This window comes from Meriones unguiculatus, chromosome 3, assembly GCF_030254825.1.
Source record: "Meriones unguiculatus strain TT.TT164.6M chromosome 3, Bangor_MerUng_6.1, whole genome shotgun sequence".
Classification (NCBI taxonomy): Eukaryota; Metazoa; Chordata; class Mammalia; order Rodentia; family Muridae; genus Meriones; species Meriones unguiculatus.
Genome location: NC_083351.1, coordinates 113,605,799 through 113,627,956, shown reverse-complemented (window position 1 = coordinate 113,627,956; position 22,158 = coordinate 113,605,799). Strand labels below are relative to the sequence as shown.

At 40.3% G+C, this 22,158-nt stretch overlaps 1 long non-coding RNA gene across 4 annotated transcripts in view; it reads right to left on the bottom strand.

The window, feature by feature from the left end:
* The window catches only part of LOC132653124 (uncharacterized), a 223,589-nt gene that overhangs the window by 98,265 nt on the left and 103,166 nt on the right, over window positions 1-22,158 (bottom strand). For 2 of the 4 annotated variants that reach the window (XR_009590838.1, XR_009590836.1), the window contains one exon: window positions 13,787-14,229. This is a non-coding gene — a long non-coding RNA (uncharacterized LOC132653124). Of the gene's footprint in view, window positions 1-13,786; window positions 14,230-22,158 lie in introns of those variants that run through there. The other 2 variants (XR_009590837.1, XR_009590835.1) reach the window with 2 other exon arrangements.

The window sequence follows — 22,158 nt, the reverse complement described above, 5'->3', positions numbered from 1 at the left end:
CAAAATCTGCTCTTAAAAGGAAGATTCAAGTTGAAAGTGATTAACAATGTTTGATATTTCCTCTTCATGCTTAATATATCATTCCATAATAATTTTCTCTTATTGCTGAATGTAACTCTTCTATGAGAAAAATCATATCAGGAAAGATACAAAAAGATATAAGGGAAAATTCTGGTATTTAGAACAAGTAATAGATGTAATTTCTAACTCTGTCTTGTTAGAAATTTTAAATTTTAAATAAAAGTGAACAAATGAATAAGAAGTATATGCTAGAGAAATAGTTACCTGCTTACCTTGCAAACATTAGAATCTAAGCTTAATAACAGAACCCATGTTTAAGTAGCCAGGCAGAAAATAGTGATGTGTAATTTTAATCCCGGGGGTGGATCTCTAAAATCTGGCTAGCCAGCCTAATTTACTTTGAGAAGAGAAGGCAAATTAGAGATTCTTGCCAAGTCACAGAGGAAGAAAATGCAACCAGTCCTGATGAGACCTGATAGGCTAGGGTCAAATAGAGGGGGAGGAGGATATCACCTCTCAGTAGACTAGGGGAGGGGCAAAGGGAGAGAAGAGGGAGGGAGGGTGGGATTGGGAGAAGACAAGGGAAAAACCACAGCAGGGATACAAACTGAATAAATTGTAATAAATGATAATAATTTTAAAATGTTTTAAAAAAAGATTCTTGCCTGTAGTGGCTTCATTGTCATCTTCTGTGGCCTGGTAAGGCTGCTCCCCCCCTCCCCAGGGGAAGGTAACTAAAGAGCAGGCCAATCAGTTCATGTCAGAGACAGTCCCTTTTCCCAATTCTATGGAACCAACTTGGACACTGAATTGCCATTGGCTCCATCTGTGCAAGGGTTCTAGGTTATCTCCATGCATGGTCCTTGGTTGGAGTATCAGTCTCAGGAAAGACCCCTGTGCTCAGATTTTTTGGTTCTGTTGCTCTCCTTGTGGAGTTCCTGTCCTCTCCAGATCTTACTATTTCTCACTTTTTTCATAAGATTCCCTACACTCTGCCCAAAGGTTGCCCATAAGTCTCAGCATCTGCTTTGATAGTCTGCAAGGCAGAGCCTTTCAGATGTCCTCTGTGGCAGGCTCATGACTTGTTCCCTCTTTTCTCCTTCTTCTGATGTCAATCCTCATTGCCTTTCTGAATGGAGATTGAACATTTTAGCCAGAGTCCTCCCTCTTGATTAGTTTCTTTAGGTGTACATATTTCAGTAGGTTTATCCTATATTATATGTCTGTATGAGTGAGTATATGCCATGTGCATCTTTCTGCTTCTGGGATAGCTCACTCGAGTTGATCTTTTCCAGTTCCCACAATTTACCTGCAAATTTCATGATTTCCTTGTTTTATATTGCTGATAATATTCCGTTGTGTAGATGTACCACAATTTCTGTATCCATTCTTCAGTTGAGGGGCATCTGGGTTGTTTTCAGCTTCTGGCTATTGCAGCCACAGCTATTTAGCTGATGAGACCTAGTAGAGTATGATCAGAAGGAAGAAAAAGAAGACCTCCCCTATCAGTGGACTTGGTGAGGGGCATGCATAGAAAAGGAGGAGGAAGGAAGGGATTGGGAGGGGAGGTGGGAAGGAGCTACAGGGGAGATACAAAGTAAATAAAGTATAATTAATAAAAAATTAAAAATTAAAAAAATAAAAAAGAAAGGGAGAAAATATTTTGAATCTAAATTGCCAAATTTTAATTAAAAAATAAAATACAATAAATCAACAACACAGTAATTGGAATATGACAAAACAACTAAACAAGAAAAAAAAAGCCAAAGAAAAAGCATAGGAACTGTATTTAGATGCAGATACACACATTTGCATACTTGGGAATCCCATAAAAACACAAAATATGGCAGCTCAGTATCCAAGTAGGTTCCTAGTAAGGGAACAGGGACTATCTCTGACGTGAACTTAGGGGCTGGCTCTTTGATCACCTCCCCCTGAGGGAAGAGCAGCATTGACAGGCCACAGGGCAGGATAATGCAGCCAATCCTGATGAAACCTGATAGGCTAGGGTCAGGTGGAAGGGGAGGAGGATCTCCCCTATCAGTGGACTTGGAAAGGGACATGAGAGGAGATGAGGGAAGGCAGGTGGAGTTGGGAGGGAATGAAGGAGTGGGCTGCAGCTGGTATACAAAGTGAATAAACTATAATAATAATAATAAAAAAGATTCTTCCCAGTCTGTAGGCTGTTGTTTTGTTCTGATTGCAGTGTACTTTGTTTTACAGAAGCTTTTCATGAGGTCTCATTTACTGATTGTTGATTTTAGAGCCTGTGCTGTTGGCATTCTGTTCAGGAAGTTGGCACCAGTACCAATGAGTTGGAGGCACTTCCCCACATTTTCTTCTAACAGATTTAGTGTGTCTGATTTTATATAGAGGTCTTTGATCCACTTGGACTTTAGTTTTCTGCAGGATGATAAATATAGATCTATATGCACTTTTCTCTATGTAGATATTCAGTTAGATCAGCACCATTTGTTGAAGATGCCGTATTTTTTCCATTGAATGGTTTTGGTTTCTTTGTCAAAATGAAGTATCTGTAGGTATGTGGATTTATTTCTGGGTCTTCTATTCGAGTCCATTGATCCACCCTTATGTTTCTATGCCAGTACCATGCAGTTTTTATTAGTATTGCTCTGTATTATAGCATGAGATCAGGAATAGAGATACCTCCAGATGATCTGTTGTTGTACAGGATTGTTTTAGAAATTCTGGGGTTTTTGTTTTTCCATAGGAAATTGAGAATTGTTCTTTCAAGTTCTGTAAAGAATTGTGTTGGGATTTTGATGGAAACTGCATTGAATCTGTAGAATGGTTTTGGCAGAATGGCCATTTTCACTATGTAATCCTACCAATCTGTGAAAAAGGGAGATCTTTCAACTTTCTGATATCTTCTTCAATTTCTTTCTCGAGAGACTTGAAGGGTTTTTTTTTTTTTTTCAAACAGCTCTTTCACTTGCTTGGTTAGAATCACACCAAGATACTTTATGTTATTAGTGGCTATTGTGAAGGGTGTTGTTTCCCTAATCTTTCCCAGCTCTTTTGTCTTTTGTATACAGGAGAGCTATTGATTTTTCTTTTGAGTTAATTTTGTATCGAATCACTTTGCTGAAGGTATTTATCAGCTGTAGTGGTTTTCTGGTAGAATTTTTAGTGACACTCATGTATACCGCCATATTATCTGCAAATAGTGATACTTTGATTTCTTTCTTTCCTATTTGTATCCCCATTAGCTCCTTTAGTTATCTTACTGCTCTAGCTAGGATTTCAAGTATTATGTTGAAGAGATATGGAGAGAGTGGGCAGCCTTGCCTTGTCCCTGATTTCAATGGGATTTATTTTAGTTTCTCTCTGTTTAGTTTGATGTAGACTATAGGCTTGCTCTACATTGCCTTTACTAGGTTTAGGTATGTGCCTTGTATCTGTTATCTCTCCAAACTTTAAACATGAATGGGTGTTCAACTGGGTCTTCTCAAATCCAATATCTGACAGACAGATAATATCCAGAATAAATAAAGTACTCAAGAAGTTAAAAAGCAGCAAATCAAGTAATCTAATTTAAAAATGGGGAACAGAGCTAAGCAGAGAATGTTTATACAGGAATATCAAATGGCAGAAAAACACTTAAAGAAATGCTCAATGTTCTTAGTCAGCAGGGAAATACAAATCAAAACTACACTGGGATTTCACCTTATACCCATCAGAATGGCTAAGATCAAAACCTCAAGTGACCTTACATGCTGGAGAGGATTTGAAGAAAGGGGAACCCTATTCCATTGCTGGTGGGAATGTAAGCTTGTACAACTTCTTTAGAAATCAATCTGCACATTCTCAGACAATTAAGATAGTGCTTCCTCAAGATCCAGTCATACCACACCTAGGCAAATATCCAAAATATGCTCAAGTATACCACAAGGACATTTGCTCAACCATGTTTGTAGCAGCTTTATTCGTAATAACCAGAACCTGGAAACAACCCAAATGTCCATCAACGTAGGAATGGATGCAGAAATTGTGGTACATTTACAGAATGTAATACTACTCAGCAATTAAAAACAAGGAAATGATATTTGCAGGCAAATGGTGGAAACTAGAAAAGATCATCATGAATGAGGTATCTCAGAAGCAGAAAGACACACATGGTATATACTCACTTATAAGTGGATTTAGACATATAATATATTATAAGCATAGTAAAATCTGTGCACCTAAAGAAGCTAAGCAAGAAGGAGGACTCTGGGTGAAAGATAAATGCTCATGCAGAAAGGCAAAGGCGATGGATGTCAGAAGAGGGAGAAACCAGGAACAGGACAAGAGCCTACCACAGAGGGACTCTGAAAGACTTTACCCAGCAGGGTATCAAACTAGATGCTGAGACTCATAGCCAAACTTTGCACAGAGTTCAGGAAATCTTATTAAAGAAGGGAGAGATAGAAACATCTGGAGGGGACAGGAGCTCCACAAGGAGAGCAACAAAAACAAAATTCTGGGCTCAGGGTTTTTTTCTGAAACTGATACTCTAAGCAAGGACCATTCATGGAGATAACCTAGAACTCCTGCACAGATGTAGCCCATGACAGCTCAGTCTCCAAGTGGGTTCCTTAGCAATGGGAACATGGATTGTCTCTGACATGAACTCAATGCCTGGCTCTTTGATCACCTCCCTTTGCGTGTGGATCAGCCTTACCAGGCCACAGAGGAAAATAATGCTTCCACTCCCGATGAGACCAGATAGATGAAGTTCAGAAGGAATGAGAGGTGGGAGAGGTGGACTTCCCTATCAGTGGACTTGGTGAGGGTATGGGAGGAGAATAGCAATGGATGGTGAGATTGGTAGGGTATGAGTGAGGGGGCTACAGCTGAGATACAAAATTAATAAACTGTAATTAATAAAAAATATAAATAAATTAAAAATAAATTAAATAATTATAAAAATATTCTATCTTAAAAGAGAGAGAGGGCTACCAGAATCATTATGGAAGAAGAGGGAGATAGAAAGACCTGGATAGGTAAAGAACTCCACAAGGAGAAGAACATAGCTAAAATACTTGGGCCCAGGGCACCTGCAGGGATGAATACTTCAACCAAGGACCATGCATGAAGAGGACCTAGAACCTCTGTTCAAAGGAAGCCCATAGGCTGCTCAGTTTCAAGTGGGTTTCCTATTAAGGAGTACAGAGGCTGTCTCAGACATGAACTCAGTGCTTGGCTCTTTGACCACCTCATCCTGTGGGGTACAGCCTTGCCAGGCCACAGAGGAAGATGATGCTGCCAGCTCTGATAAGCCCTGATAGTCTAGGGTTAGATAGAAGGGGGAAGGACCTTCCCTATCAAGGACTAGGGAAAGGGCATAGAGGGAGAAGAGGGAGGGAGGGTAAGACTTGGAGGAGATGAGGGAGGGGGCTGCAGCTGGGATACAAAGTGAATAAATTGTATTAAATAAATATACAAGTTTAATTAATTTTTTTAAAAAAGAGAGAGGATAGGCTTGAGAAACTATACGTGAATTTATCCTTTTTCCTCTGTATGTACATGCATACACATGTAATTTTATATACAAACGTAAGTACCCCCATACAAATGTACTTAATACACACATATGTATTCAACTATATTTATTAATTAATTCTCTAGAGTGTATTATGGCAGTTAATTCCTTTTTTTTAATCTTTAAGACATTTTTCTTTATTGTTAAACTTATTAATTTACTTGCTTTGCATCCTCATTGTAGCTTCCTCCCTCCTCTCCTCCCATTCTTCCCCCTTCCCTCCTATTCTCTCAGAAAAGGGGAACACCTCACCCCATGTTAACCCAAGCTTTTATATGATGTCACATCAAGACTAAGCACTTCTTTTTCCACTGAACCCAGACGAGGCAGCCCAGCTAGAGGCAAGTGATCCAAAAGCAGGTACAGAGTCCATGTCACAGACAGCCACTGGCTCTTCTTGCTGTGGGACCCACATTTCAACCAAACTGCCCTTTGGCTACTTATGTGTAGGAGGCTTAGGTATTGGTGGTTACGCCTATACCAGAAATCTCTAAGAAATTTAGCGTGTGTGAAATGCATCTAACTCTCTGTGTCACAAATATATTTTACTTTCATTTTTAAGAAAAACCGGGGTGTGTTGAGAGGATATGTGGAAAGAAGCAAGGAAAATGGTAATTGTACATGCTTTCCTTATGGGGTAGTGTGTTGGGAGGATATAGGGAAAGATGTAGGGAAAATGGTAAGTAGATATGCTTTCCCTTATGCATGCATGTTTGAATTTCTCAAAATAAAGAATTTTGTTTGTTTGTTTGTTTGTTTTGTTTTAATGGAGATGCCAGGTAAAATGACTCATCAGGTAAAGGTGATTGCTGCCGAGACTGACACCATGAGTTTTATCCCTGGACCAACATACTAGAAGGAGAAAAATGATGAACACAGCTGTTCTATGACTTGTACAACATGGCACACACACACACAACAAACAGATCCAGACACACACATACACATGAGAGAGAGAAAGAGAGAGAGAGAGAGAGCAGACTATAAACACTCAAGTGAATAAACTAACACAAGGTTTTTTTTTAATTTAAGAGAAATATTAATGAAGAGATATGACAAAGAAAGTGCACAAACCATAAAAGTACATTTAAATACATATTATAAACTGATTACATTTGTTTAATCACAACTAAGATTAAGAATGAGAATATCTTGAGCATATTTTTGATATATGCCTAGGAATAGCAGAGCTGGATCTTGAGGCAGCACTATTCCTAATTGTCTGAGAAAGTGCCAGATTGATTTCCAAAGAGGTGTACAAGTTTACATTCCTGCCAACAATGAAAGAGGGTTTTCCTTTCTCCACAACTTCTCCAGCATGTATTGTCACTTGAGTTTTTTTCTTAGCCATTCTGATGCCTGAAAGGTGAAATCTCAAGGTCTTTTTGATTTGCATCTCCCTGATGGCTAAGGACGTTGAACATTTCTTTAAATATTTCTCTGCCATTCTGTATTCCTCTACAGAGAATTCTCTGTTTAGCTAGGTACAACATTTTTTTAATTGGATTACTTCATTTGTTACTTTTTATCTTCTTTAGTTCTTTATATATTCTGGATATCAGCCCTCTGTCAGATATAGGGTTAGTGAAGATCCTTTCCCAGTCTCTTGGCTGTCATTTTGTTCTGACAACAGTGAGATCCCATTTATTGACTGTTGCTCTTAGTGCCTGTGCTAAGTACACAACAAGGACATTTGCTCAAACAAGTTTGTAGTAGTTTTATTCATAATAGCCAGAACCTGGAAGCAGCCCAGATGCCCCTCAAAGGAGGAATGGACACAGAAATTGTGGTACTTTCACACAGTGGAATACTACTCAGCAATTAAAAACAAGGAAATTATGAAATTTGCAGGCAAATGGTGGGATGTAGAAAAGATCATTCTGAGTGAGGTATCCCAGAAGCAGAAAGAAACACACAGTATATACTCACTCAAAAGTGGACACTAGACCTATAAGATAGGATAAACATACTAAAATCTGTACACATAAAGAAGATAAACAAGAAGGAGGTTCCAGGGTAAGTTGATCAATCCTCATTTAGAAAGACAAATGAGATGGACATTGGAAGTAGGAGAAAACAAGTAAAAGGACCGGACCCTACACAGAGGGCCTCTGAAAGACTCTAGCTAAGCAGTGTATCAAAGCAGATGCTGAGATTAATAACCAAACCTTGGGGAGAGTAGAGGGAATCATATGAAAGAAGGAGGACTTACTAAGATCTGGAGAGGACAGGAGCTACAAAAGGAGAGCAACAGAACCAAAATATCTGGGCACAGGGTTTTTTTTTAAGACTAATAATCCAACCAAGGACCATTCATGGATATAACCTAGAACTCCTACACAGAAGTAGTCCATGGCAGCTCACTCTCCAAGTTGATTCCCTAGTAATGGGAACAGAGACTGTCTCTGACATGACCTAAGTGACTGGCTCTTTGACCACCCCTGTGAGGTAGGAGCAGCCTTGCCAGGCCACAGAGGTGGACATCACAGCCAGTCCTGATGAGACCTGATAAGCTAGAGTCATATGGAAGAGGAGGAGGACCTCCCCTATCAGTGGACTTAGAGAAAGGCATAGAAGGAAATGAGGGAGGGAGAATGGGATTGGGAGGGAATGAAGAAGGGGGCTACAGCTGGGATACAAAGTGAATAAAAATGTAATTAATGTAAAATAATAAAAATTTAATTTAAAAAAGTATGTGAATATCAGAATGTCATCAGTATGTCCCAAAATCCTTTTTCATTCTTTATTACAAATTCTCCTAGTTACTTTTTGTATTGCTTTAACAAAATAACTTTGACTTCATGTCTTGTTTTTACAACCACTTTAGAAATCAATCTGGTGCAATTGTCAGAAAATTAGGAATAGTGCTACCTTAAGATCTAGCAAGAGAAAACAAGTAACGAAACAGGAGCCCACACAGAGGGCCTCTGAAAGACTTTACCTAGCAATGTATCAAAGCAGATGCTGAGACTCATAACGAAAATGTGAGCAGAGTGCAGGGAATCATATGAAAGAAGGGGAGTTAATATGATCTAGAGAGGAGAGGAGAGGAGCCCCACAAGGACCAAATATATCTGGGTACAGGGTTTTTTTTCTGAGACTGTTTCTCCAACCAAGGACAATGGATGGATATATCCTAGAACCCCTGCTCGGATGTAGCCCACGGCAGGTCATATCCAAGTGGGTATCCTAGTAAGGGGAACAGGGACTATTTCTGACATGAACTCAATGGCTGGTTCTTTGACACCCCCCCCCCCCCAAGGGAGGAGCATCCTTGCTAGGTCACAGAGGAGGACATTGCAACCAGTCCTGATGAGATCTGATAAGCTAGGGTCAGATGGAAGAGGAGGAGGACCTCCCCTATCAATAGAGAGGGGCAGGGAGAAGATGAGGGGGGCTGGGATTGGGAGAGAATGAGGAAGGGGGATACAGCTGAGATATAAAGTTAATAAACTGTAACTAATAAAATTTTTTTTAAAAGATCCATCTATACCACTCCTGGGCATGTAACCAAAAGATGTTGAACCACACAACAAGGACATTTGCTCAACTATGTCCATAGAAACTTCTTTCATAATAACCAGAATCTGGAAACAACTTAGATGTCCCTCAACAGAGAAATGGATACAGAAACTGTTACATTTACTCAATGGAATAGTACTTAGCAATTAAAAACAAGGAAACCATGAAATTTGCAGGCAAATGATGAGAACTAGAAAAGATCATCCTGAGTGAAGTATTCCAGAAGCAGAAAGACACACATTGTATGTACTTACTTGTAAGTGGATTTTAGCAATATAATATAGGATAAACATTGAAAATCTATCGTCCTAAAGAAGCTAAACAACAAGAAGGACCCTGGGGAAGATAATTAATCCTCATTCAGAAGTGCAAACAGGATAGACAAAAGAAGTTGGAGAAGACAGGGAACAGGACCAGAGCCTTCCACAGAGGATCTCTGAAAGACTACCCATCAGGATATTGAAGCAAATGCTGAGTCTCATAGCCAAACTTTGGACAGAGTACAAGGAATCTTATGGAGGAAGGAGGAGATAGAACGACCATGAGGGACAGGATCACCACAAGAAGACAAACAGATCCAAATATGTGGGCCCAGTGGGTCCTGCAGAGACTGATGAATCAATCAAGGACCATGCATGGAGAGAACCTAGAAGGCCTGATCAGAGGTAACCCATGAGCAGTTTAGTTTCCATGGGGGTTGCTTACTAAGGGGATCTGGGTCTGTCTCTGGCATAAACTCAATTGCCTGCTATTTGATCAACTCCCCTTGATGAAAGTGGCCTTCCTAGGCCATAGAGGAAGAGGATCCATACAATCCTGATGAGACCTGAGAGGCTAGGGTCAGATAGAAGAGGAAGAGAACCTTCCCTATCAGTAGACTAGGGGAGGGGCATAGGAAATGGGAGAGGGAATAATGGTGGGACTGGGAGGAGATGAGGGAGGGGACAAAAAAGAAAAGAAAAAAAATCTAAAGGACTTACATGTAGAGTGACTTTTGTAATTGTTTCTAGGCTTTGTCTCAAGTGAACTGAATATAAATTTTGTTATTTCTAAGAGTGGAACATAAAGTTATCACTCAACATTTATTCTTTGCTAATAAATAATAAATTATATTACAGATAAAAAACAAAACAACTTTACACTGGCAATGTAAAAAGGAAAAATTTAAATTGGGTTTACAATTACATAGGTCAGAACCCATTATTTCAGCACAAAGACATGGCAAATGGCACAACTACTTGTTAATTATAGTATGCTGTGTTTCTTTTGTTATGATTGAAGTTCATCTTCATATTAACAATTCATGTCTTCCTGTAATAATCTATACCAGGTTATTGATCATTGCAAAAAGTATACACTAATTTAACTGGACTATACACTTGCCACTTCTCAGCTTAAAATCATATAAGTAATATATTGTTTTGGCACAGGGAAAGATGAAAATAGTAAGATTTAAAAGCTGAGAGCAAATTTTAATTCAATAAACAACATATGACAACAGAGAATTTTAATTGATAATGCAAAATATTTTTTAAAATATTAATGAAGAAAGCCAAGAATTATCTTAAAATTTGAAAGAAAATGACTCAGTAGTATATGAATGTGATTAAGACAAAAATGGCCTCTTAAATGTCACAAGAATGAAATAGATGATAAATATATATCTGTTTTAAGAAAGCACATATTAGTATTAAATAAAAAATATTACATTGTGTTTTTTTGTAAAATTCTATAAAATGGCTATTGATGGGAAAGCTTTTAAATATTTCAGTGTAACTCAAATAAAAGGACTTATAAATGAAATGTGAACTAAGAAGATTTTTACCAGAACACTGATCTTTCCGTGATATTCACAGAAATCAACAGAATGTCCATTAGTTCAGAACAAAAGACATAAAACAATTCAGTGTAAAAAAATACCCTGCATTAATGGGGCATTAGAGTTATAATTTAAAGCCACAAATGTCAGGAAATTCAGAATTAGAACTCCCAATGAAACCTTAACTGTGACCTCTAAACATGAACTCTGTTTAGAAAAATTGGGATTTTTGCCTCTATGATCACATATTCCTGTGAAGGACAATTTTGAAAAGAAAATGGCCTACATCCACTGCATGTGTTTAAAATTTTATACCTACTTAGAAAATCAAACCATCAATCCTTGATGGCCCCACAAGCTAATCACAGACAAAGAGGGGGATTTTAGAATATACCATAGTAAGAAGCAGACAGCAGAAGGAAGTGCATATACGTACCAAATACCTAAGCTGTAGGCTCTCCTTTACAGACCTAGCAAGTGAGTGCCATGTGTATGCAACTTACTGGAAAACACATTAGGGACAGAATTAAAATTAAGAGGTGGATAAGGAATAGTTAGAAAAGTAATTAAACTGAGAAGCAGGAGTTCTTGTTTCATATTTATAAATCTATACTTTCCTGGCAAAGCTATTCTGTCTCTAAATCATCCTGACCTCTTCATTTATAAAAAGAAATGACTGAGGCAAGAGACAGCTAAGTTCCTTCTAACTATAAAAAGAGAATATGCCAGTGACTTCGTGCACATTTATGTTGCAGAAGAATATTATGAATGTGATTTAATTTTATTCTTTGAAAACCTTAGTGAGGATGGCTGAGCAGAGAAGTGTAGTGAAGCCACTGCACTGGATTTCTCTTAGATAATAGGATCAGACTCTGTTCCCCAAGTCTGACCTCTCTTTAGGATCTTTTCCTTTTTTTTTTTTTGAAGAAAGATTTTTTTTTAATGTACCATGACAAGTTGTGTAATCAATGATTAAAGTTTTTGAGGAATTTAAAAAAAAATAGTCTTGCTTTGAACACATAATGTACATTTGAAATAAAAAGATAAAGCTTCTTTTGAATTCATAATGAGCATATTGATAAAACCCACCACTTTAAACTTATAAATAAAAGTACCTAGATAGATATAGTTCTCTTTTTTTGTATTTTTTAATTTATTTTTTATTTTAATCACAGGTCATTCAATTGTATCCCAGCTGGAGTCCCCTCCCTCTTTCCCTCCCAATCCTACCCTCCCTCCCTCATCTCTTACCTGCCCCCTTCCCAGTCCACTGCTAGGGGAAGTCATTCTCTCCTTCATTCTGATCCTAGCTTATCAGGTCTTTTCAGGACTGGCTGCAATGTCCTTATCTTTGGCCTAGTAAGGCTGCTCCTCCCTCAGGGGGGCGGGAAAGTTCAATGAGCCAGTCATTGAGTTGATGTCAGAAATAAGTCTTGTTCCCCTTATTATAGTACCCACTTGGATGCTGAGCTACCATGGGCTATTTCTGAGCAGGGGTTATAGGTTATATCCATGCATGATCCTTGGTTGGAAAAATAGTCTCATAGAAGACCCCTGTGCTCTGATATATTTGGACCTTGTGGGGCTCCTGTCTCCTCTAGGTCATACTAACTCCCCCTTCTTTCACATGATTCCCTGCACTCTGCCAAAGGTTTGGTTATGAGTCTTAGTGTCTGCTCTGATACACTGCTAGGTAGAGTCTTTCAGGTGTCCTCTGTGGTAGGCTCCTGTCCTGTTATTTGTTTTCTCCTACTTCCAATGTTGATCCCCTTTGTCTTTCTAGGTGAGTATTGGTCATCTCACCCCTGGTCCTCTTTCTTGTTTATCTTCTTTAGGTGTACAGATTTTAGTATGTTTATTCTATCTTATAAGTCTAGTACCCTCTTATAGCGAGTTTATAGCATGATATTCCGGATCTCAACCTTCTGTCAGAGGTACATTGGTGAAGATCCTTTCCCAATCTGTAGGCTGTCGTTTTGTTGTGACAACAGTGTCCTTTACAGAAGCTCCTCAATTTCATGAAGTCCCATTCATTGATGTTGCTCTTAGAGTCTCTTTAGGATCTTACTGCAGTGTGTCTAAGAATGTTAAATCATTCTTTCAAAAATTAACTCAAAATTAAAATCAAATCCTAACTTTTGGAAAATGCATCTGAGAACAGTCTAATGACTGTCTTTTTATTTACTAAAATATACCCACTCTAATACTGCTTACAGACAAACATTCTGTTCCAAAGAAAAGTACAGAAAAGTGTTCCCCTTTCTCCACATCCTCTCTGGCATGTGCTATCATTTGAGTTTCTGATCTTAGACATTCTGATGTGTGTAAGGTGAAATCTCAGGATCCTTTTGATTTGCATTTTCCTTATGACTAAGGACATTGAACATTTCTTTAAGTGTTTCTCTCCCATTTGATAATCCTCTTTTGAGAATTCTCTGCTTAACTCTGTACACCATTTTTTTAAACTGGATTATTTGGTTGGTTGGTGTTTAACTTCTTGAGTTCTTTATATATTCTGGATATTAGCTCTCTGTGAGATATGGGCAGCAGGGCCTGTCTCTTACATAGGGTTGATGAAGATCTTTTCCCAATCTGTAGCTGTCGCTTTGTACTGTTTACAGTGCCCTTTGTTTTATGGAAGCTTTTCAATTTCATGAGGACTCACTTATTGATTGTAGACATTAATGCCTGTGCTGGTGGTGTTCTGTTCAGGAAGTTGATTCCTGTATCAGCAAATATAAACTTGTACAAGCACTTTGGATATCAATCTCGTGCTTTCTCCGAAAATTAGGAATGGTGCTACATCAGATCCAGTTATACCGTTCCTCGGCATATATCAAAAAACAAGGACAACTATGTTCATCTAAGCTTTATTTGTAAAAGCAGAAGCATCCTAGGTGTCTCTCAACTGAGGAATAGATGCAGAAATTATAGTACATTTACACAATGAAATACTACCCAGCAATTAAAAACAAGGAAATCATGAAATATTTAGGCAAATGTTGGAACTAGAAGAGATCACCCTGAGTAAATTAACCCAGAAGCAGAAAGACACACATTGTATATACTCACTTATAAGTGGATATTAGCCATATAGTACAGGATAAACATACTAAAATCTAGGGTCCTACAATAGCTAAACAACAAGAAGGATGCTAGGGAAGAGGCTGAAACCTCATTCAGAAGGGCAAATCTAAGAGACATTGGAAATGGGAGAAGGCAGGGAACAGGACAGAACCTACCACAGAGAAACTTTACAAAGCTGGGTATTGAAGCAGATGCTGAGTCTCATGGCCGAACTTTAGGCAGAGTGCAGGGAATCCTGTGGAAGAAGAGGGAGAAAAACATGAAGCTTCATAAGCAGAACAACAGAGCCAAAAATTGGGCCCAGCAGCCTTTGCAGAGACAGATGCTCCAACCAAGGACCATGCATGAAGTGTACCAAGAACCCCTGTTCAGATGTAGCCCATAGGCATCTCAGTCTAAATGTGCATTCCCTAGTATGGGCAGCAGGGCCTGTCTCTGACATGGACACAGTGACTAGCAATTTGATCACCTTATCGTGGGGCATGGGGGTGTAGGAGGACCTCCCCTCTCTGTGGTCTAGGGGAGAGTATAGGGGTAGAATATGAAGGGGGGAGACTACGAGGAGATGAGGTAGGGGATACAGTCAGGATAGAAAGTGATTAACTTGTAAGAAATTTTAAAAAATGTGGGTTGTACAGCTAGAAACATGTTGCCAAAATAGCTTTCTGATCCTTTCTTCTCTCAGATTCTCATAGATTTTTCTGGAGAAAGTTTAGAAATTATTTTGATTGAGGTAGAAACTAGTGACCAAAATGACAATTTCAAGTTGCTTTTAGGTAAGAAAAAAAATCTGCCTTAAAGGAGCAACAGTGAAGGGGCAGGGGTATAAAGCCTAGGATGTTTATAAAGGGTTGAAATTAATCAACTTTGGTAATTCATGCCATTGAAGATGAAGTCAGAGAAAGAGAAATGATCTTGAATATAGTTGCAGGTTTTTGTTGTTTTAATTAATATCTTTTATTTATTCTTTGACAACTTGATACATCTATACAATTTGCTTTGAAATACCAAACCCAACTCTCACTCCTCACTCCCCACTAACCAATATGTCCTCCTTATCTATGTGTATGTGTGTTTTGTACCCCAATAAGGGTACTTAGTGCTGTATGCTTGACTGTTTTTCCCATTTATTTGTTTAGCTTTTTTGAGACTGTTTCTCTGTGTAGTTCTGGTTGTCCTGGAACTTGGGCTGGCCTCAAACTCAGAGGATCTGCTTGCCTCTGCCTCTTTTTTTAAAAAAAAATAATTTGTTTAATTTTTATTTTATGTGCATTAGTGTAAAGGTGTCAGATCCCTTAGATGTGGGGTACAGACAGTTGTGAGCTGTCATGTGAATGCTGGGAATTGAATCCGGGTCCTTTGGAAGAACAGACAGAGCTCTTAACCACTGAGCCATCTCTCCAGCCCCTGCTTGACTGTTAATTCATCTTGTTGGCTTGATCTTCTACAGGTGTCAAAGAGGGTTTTTTGTTTGTTTGCTTGTTTTGTTTTGCCTGTAATCTTTTGTATGCATTTTTTGCCAACATCCTGTAAAATGTTGTATAATATGTTTCACTGTCTCATTTCTAAGTAGCTTTCATTGTATTTTGTCTGTCCTGACAATAAATCGGTAGCTATCAGAAAAAAAAAATGTGGGTTGTATATTCAAGTTTCAATATACAATAAATACTGAAAATTAAAAGAGAGAGAGTGAGAGAGAGAGAGAGAGAGAGAGAGAGAAGTACAGAAAGGTCATATCACAGTCATGGTGACATACAACTTCTCCTTTGAGAGTCCTTAAAACTACTTTTCAAATATAGCCAAATTCACTCAGGAGTTAGCCCCTTAATCAATAAATCACAGACCCATTAAATGGCCATTGCATCTTTTTTTTTTTTTTTTTTTCAATGCAGTTTATTCAGGAACATTGAACAATCCTCGGACCCCGGGGAAAGCCAGCCCACTGCTTAAATAGCCTCTGGGTAGCCAACCCAGGCGTGCCACGTGGGCAATGCAGATAGGTCCACATACATGGAAGCAAGCCAGATCCTCAGCCTTAGCCAAATGTGGAGTTGTTCGTGACAGAGAGCACTCACCATCGGGAGGGTGGAAGGCGGAAACCAGCTCCATCTTTAAGGCATAGCATTCCGCAGCTCTCTACAGTTCCCCCTTTTTATTTTAGACGCATCAGGCAAGAGTAGAGGTCTGATCTCTGATATTAGAAATAAATTGGGACTTTGTACAGATGTTCATTTAGGTGTCATCCACCCAAAGAGCATCAGACCCGTCCGATACCTTTTTCTCAGAGGCGGGACCTGGGGCATCAACCCGCATGCAATCTGACATGCTCTTCTCTGGGTCCAAAGCGGCTGACCCTGAGTGCAGTGCTTAGCCTCGCATCCTGAGCGTATCATTTTAGCTTTTTATGGTATCCAACCATGCTTGGGGAGAACTGAATCTTAAATAAGAAACTAGAAATGTTAAGATTTTTTTTTTCAGTCCTACTTAGATCAAATGAAGGAATTATGCTTTGTGATTTTTTTCCTTTATTTTCTTAGATGAGGATATGAAATGAGATCAGTTCCCTTGTCTTTCTAGCTCTTTCTGAACTCTCCCTCAGCTGTTCTGGCCTAAACTCCTCTCCAAGCTGACTGATTCAAAGTGTCTTCTCTTGGCTTCTGACTGAATTTCTCAGTCTGACCTCAAACATATTCTGGCAATATGTTTTAATCTTCTTGCTCCTCTCATTCTGTGGCTCATTCTGTCTTAACCTATATCTAACCTGTTCCCTGCAATCTGTTTCTATAAAAACTGTTTCACTAAGAAACTCTTAGCATAAACTCCTCTCTACTTGCTCCTCACTTAAATAACCTCACTTTCCTGTCCTCTTCTTTTGAGATATGGTGGATTACTATCTCTGCTCATTCTATCAAGCTTTTCTCTGATTTGTGATTTTGTGTGACCCTCAATTACAAGTCACTTTCAGACAAACATGGTGTGTACTCATTTATAAGTGGAGTTTAGCCATGTAGTACAGGATAAGCATACTAAAAGGCACAGGCTGGAAGAAGATAAGAAACACAAAAGATCCAAGGGAGGATGTACAAATATCACTTGGAAGAAGAGGGAGAATAGACATTGACAGTGGCTAATGGTAGGAAAACAAGGAGCTAAGATCTCTGGGGAGCAAGGGTATGAGGACAGGAGGCCTGTAAAGAAAAGAGAAATGAAGGTGACAAGCTGAAGACCTAAATTAAGGCACACTGCTGGCAGGATATGAGGGTCACTCAGGCAGAGAATCCTAGCAGTAGAGCCATGGTAAATGAGGAAGACACCCAGTAACTTCACTAGTCTCCTAGTAGAGGGGGAGAAACACAAACCCACCCTCAAAAATTTTGACCCAAAATTTACCCTGCCTAGAAGATGTGCAGGGATAAAAACAGAGCAGATAGAGCAGAGATTGAGGGAATACCCAATCAATGACTGGACCAACCAAATACCTATCCTATCTGAGAATGTCATCCCCTGACACTGTGAAAGATGGTCTGCTAACCTTGCACACGGGAGCCTGAAAAAGTTGTCCTGTGAGAGGCGCTAACCAGCAGTACCTCAAAACAGATGCTTACCAGTCCACAGAGGAAGACAATGCAGCCAGTCCTGATAAGACCTGATAGACTAGGATCAGAAGGAAAGGGAGGAGGACCTCCCCTATCAGTGGACTTGAAGGGAGGCTTGGGAGGAGATGATGGAGGGAGGGTGGGATTGGGAAGGAATGAGGGAGGGGGCTACAGCTTGGATACAAAGTGAATAAACTGTAATTAATAAAAAAATAAAGTTAAAATCAAAAAATAAATTGCAATTTTACACTAAAAAAAACATACTGAGACTCACAGACAAACATTGGGTGATGAGTAGGATGTCTTGTGGAAAAGTGGAAGATGACTGAAGCTCTAGAAAAAGACCAACATAGCCAATACAAAGGGCTTGCTGAGACTGAAGCATCAAGGATCATGTTAGAACTGGACATAGGCCCCCTACAAAAATGTAGCAGATGGATGCATGTGGGTCCTCTAGTAAGGGGAGTGAGGATTGCATTGGACATGGACTCACTTGCCAGCTTTTTGATCACTTCTCCTGGCCGGACTGTCTTTTCAGGCCACAAGGGAAGAGGACAAGCTCTGTCCTGATGCAATAAGCTGGGAGCTCCCAGGTTCTGAGGAAAAGGGGGTAGCCAGGAGCAAGGGAGAGAGGGTGGGCCTGGGAAGCAGGAGGAATGTAACTACAAGGATGTAAAGTGAATTCATTTTTTTTAATTAAAAATAAAAAAAGAAGTCACTTTGAAACATTATTGCGACCTTCTATATACTAACCTTAACTTCATTGATTGTGATTAAAGGTGTGCACTACTAAAATCTACAGACCTAAAGAAGCTAAACAACAAGAAAGACCCTAGGGAAGATGCTTAATTCTCATTAGAAGGGAAAACAGCATAGATACCAGAAGCCTTAGAACAGAGGGAACAGGACTGGACCTTACTGGGTGTCTTCTAAAGCATTCCACCTAGCTGAGAATCCAAGCAGATGCAGAGACTCACAGCCAAGCTTTGGACAAAGCTGGGGAGTCTTTTGAAAGAAGGTGGATATAGAATGACACAGGGGGAACAGGAACCCCACAAGGAGAACAACAAAGCCAAAAAAATAAAATAGGGGTGCCCAGGGTGGGAGGGGGGACTGCAGAGACTGAAGCCTCAACCAAAGACCATGCATAGAGAGGACTTAGCTCAGATGTAGCCCATAGAAAACTCAATCTCCATGTGGGTTCCCTAATAAGGGAAAAAGAGACAGTCTTGACATGAACTTGGTTGTCTGCTCCTTTATCACTTCTTCATGGTGGGTCAACCTAGCATTCCTGCAGAAGAAGAGGATTCAGGCAGTCCTGAGGTGACCTGATAGGCTAGGGTCACACAGTAGGGGAGGAGGACTTCCCCTATTAGTGGGATAGAGAAGGGGGATAGGGGAAGCATAGAGAGGGTGGGTGAGACTGGGAGGAGATGAGCAAGGGCATTACAACTGGGATACAGAATGATTAAATTATAAATTAATAATAATAGCAATAAGTAATTTTTAAAGGTGTGTACTAAAGGCAAATCTGTATTACAGCCAGTTATTATTGTAATCCTGAGCATGTCTTCATTTTAGCTGGATCACATAGACCTAGAAGGACTTTAGATATAATATCTTGCCAGAGCAGTGTTGCGGATATAAACATGTTTTTGTTTTGGTCCCAGATGTGGGATGTGGGACTGATTCAGATAGTCCGCAGCAGCAGACTATTTGCTTCCTATGGGCTCTGAGAGGAGTTCTTCGCCAGCTCTACATAGTTTAAATCTAATAACTATGGAGAAAGAATAAAAGCCAGGGCCCAGAGAGTGTGGAGGGAAATGAACAAGGCTGTTCCTGCTTCCCCATTGTTGCCCCTAGCTGCTATTGTGACACAAGAAGCTGAGGACCCTGTCCAGTAGAAAGCAGCTAAAGAAAAAACTGTGCCCCCTCTCCCACTAACCCTTTCTCTCTCCTACCTGGTGTTGGAATGTTATAAGGGATTGTGGTGGAGGAGGGATTAAAAGGTATAAGAAATGTAAATAAAACCTTTTTTTTAAGTACACCTATAAAGCAGCCATGGTGCTGGATTATAATTCCTCAACAGCAGGGAGGGGCAAGATGGCGGCACCGGGAGGACTCTCATTCTGAGCAGCAGCACAGCAGGATCAGCACAGTGAACAGCAATCAGAACTCTCGGCCATAAAACACAGTCATTGTGTTTCCCAGGTGAGAGGATACCCCACGGTGGGGGATTCAATCAGCTTTTAACTCACCCGGCTAAACCGCGGAAGAGATCCTGGTTTCGCCAGACGCTTGGCTGCCGGCCGCCAGCCCCAGCCCCAGCCCAGAGCCACAAGCCAGTGTCTCTGGTCATGGTCCCAGACTGAACCTTGGGCACCACACTATCAGAGACTGGAATTTTCAGTCGAGAGATAACCCCAGGGTACAGGAAGCGATTGGGACCGGCCTTAGGTCACCCAGACATCCCCTGGAAAAGACTTGGGCGGGTTCCACGGGCACCCCAGGAGCCAGCCCGGAGCCAGAGCCGGGGACCCAGGTTCCGGCACAGAGGCCTGCCTGCCTGCGCGACTGATTCGCCGCCTGAGATAGAAACGGCAGGTCTGATCTGAGAGCACTCAGCTCACCCCCAACCTGAAAAGGTCCCCGGAAAATTACCCAGCTTAGGGAGCCACTCGGACTCCCAAAAGCCGCAAAGGCAGACACAGGCAGTTGCTGCGCACCAGACAACTGGCAGAGACTGAGCCGCCATCACACAGCTGTGCTCCAGGCACAGGCAAATTTCTGTGGCCAGCCAGCTGGCGGACACTGAGCAGTGTGCACCAGGGCAAAAAAAGACACTGGGAGTCCTTGTCTCCAGAGAATCCACGGGGAAGGAAGGAAACTGTACTGATCTAAATCACCCAATCCTTCCCTAGAAAAAGTCTAGCAGTCTAGTGGGGCCAAGGCGCCAGCACTCAGCTGTGCTCCAGACACAAGCACAAACAGTTGAGGCGCACCTGATGTCCAACTGGATCACAGCAGCTGATCATTAAATTTGCAACAAGAAACCCAGAAACAGGGCAGCTGCCCTCAGGACTTCCCTGAGTGAGAGGAGAACCCTCTCGAATAACAAAGACCACAGTTACCACTCAGGTCTATATCCCTGAGGTGAGCAACTCCTGAAAAAACACCAGCCATCCAGGGACTATACCCAAAAAGCTGAGAAGACATCCTTCAGGAAAATCCAGCTTAATGCAAAGGGGATTCTCTCCACCACAGGATCCCCAGGAACCACCAGAAAATAACCCCAAACTCCTAAGATAACACAATGGGTAGAGGCCAGCGTAAAAGCTCAAGCAACAAAAGACAGAGCAATATGGCATCTCCAGAACCCAGTTACCCAGGGGCAAGTAGCCCTGGACACCCCACCATAACTGAAATCCAAGAAGATGACCTAACAAGTATGCTCATGAAGATGATAACAGAGGAAACAAATAAGATTCGTAAAGACATAGAGGAAGATAAACTCAAACAGAATATTGCCATCCGTAAAGAAATAGAGGAAGCTGCAGCCAAACAGTTTATGGCCTTTAGAAAGGAAATGCTTAAAACACTGAATGAAATGATAGAAACAGAGTTGAAGGAACTAAAAGAAAAACAGGAAAGTACAATCAGACAGGTGAAGGAAGTAAACAAAACAACTCAAGACCTGAAGATAGAATTGGAAAAATTAAAGAAAACACAAATGGAAGAAATAATGGAAAGGAAGAATCTAGGGAAGAAAACAGGAACTACAGAGGTAAGCATAACCAACAGACTACAAGAGATGGAAGAAAGAATCTCAGGTGTAGAAGATACAATGGAAGAAATCGATGTATCTGTCAAAGAAAATGTTAAATCCGAAAAATTCCTGACACAGACCATCCAAGAAATGCAAGACAATATGAAAAGACAAAACCTAAGAATAATAGGTATAGAGGAAAAAGAAGACTCCCTTCTCCAAGGCCCAGAAAATATTTTCACCAAAATCATTGAAGAAAATTTCCCCAAGCTAAAGGAGAGGCCAATTAGAATACATGAGGCCTACAGAACACCCAACAAATTTGACCAGAAAAGAAAATCCTCCCGCCACATAATAATCAAAACAGTAAGTATACAGAACAAAGAAAAAATACTAAAAGCTGCAAGGGAAAAAGGCCAAGTAACATATAATGGCAAACCCATTAGAATCACACCTGACTTTTCAACAGAGACTATGAAAGCCAGAAGGGCCTGGACGGATATCATGCAGACCCTAAGAGAACACAGATGTCAGCCCAGGCTACTATACCCAGCAAAACTCTCAGTCCTCATAGATGGAGAAAACAAGATATTCAATGACAAAAACAAATTTCAACAATACCTACAAACAAATCCAGCATTACAGAAGACACTGGAAGGGAAAATACAACCCAAGAAAGCTAGCTACATTCAAGAAAACACAGGAAATAAATAACCTCACTTCAGTAAAACAAAAAGCAACCAAGCACACAACCTGATGACCACAGCCAACATCAAAATCAAGAGATCTAACAGCCACTGGT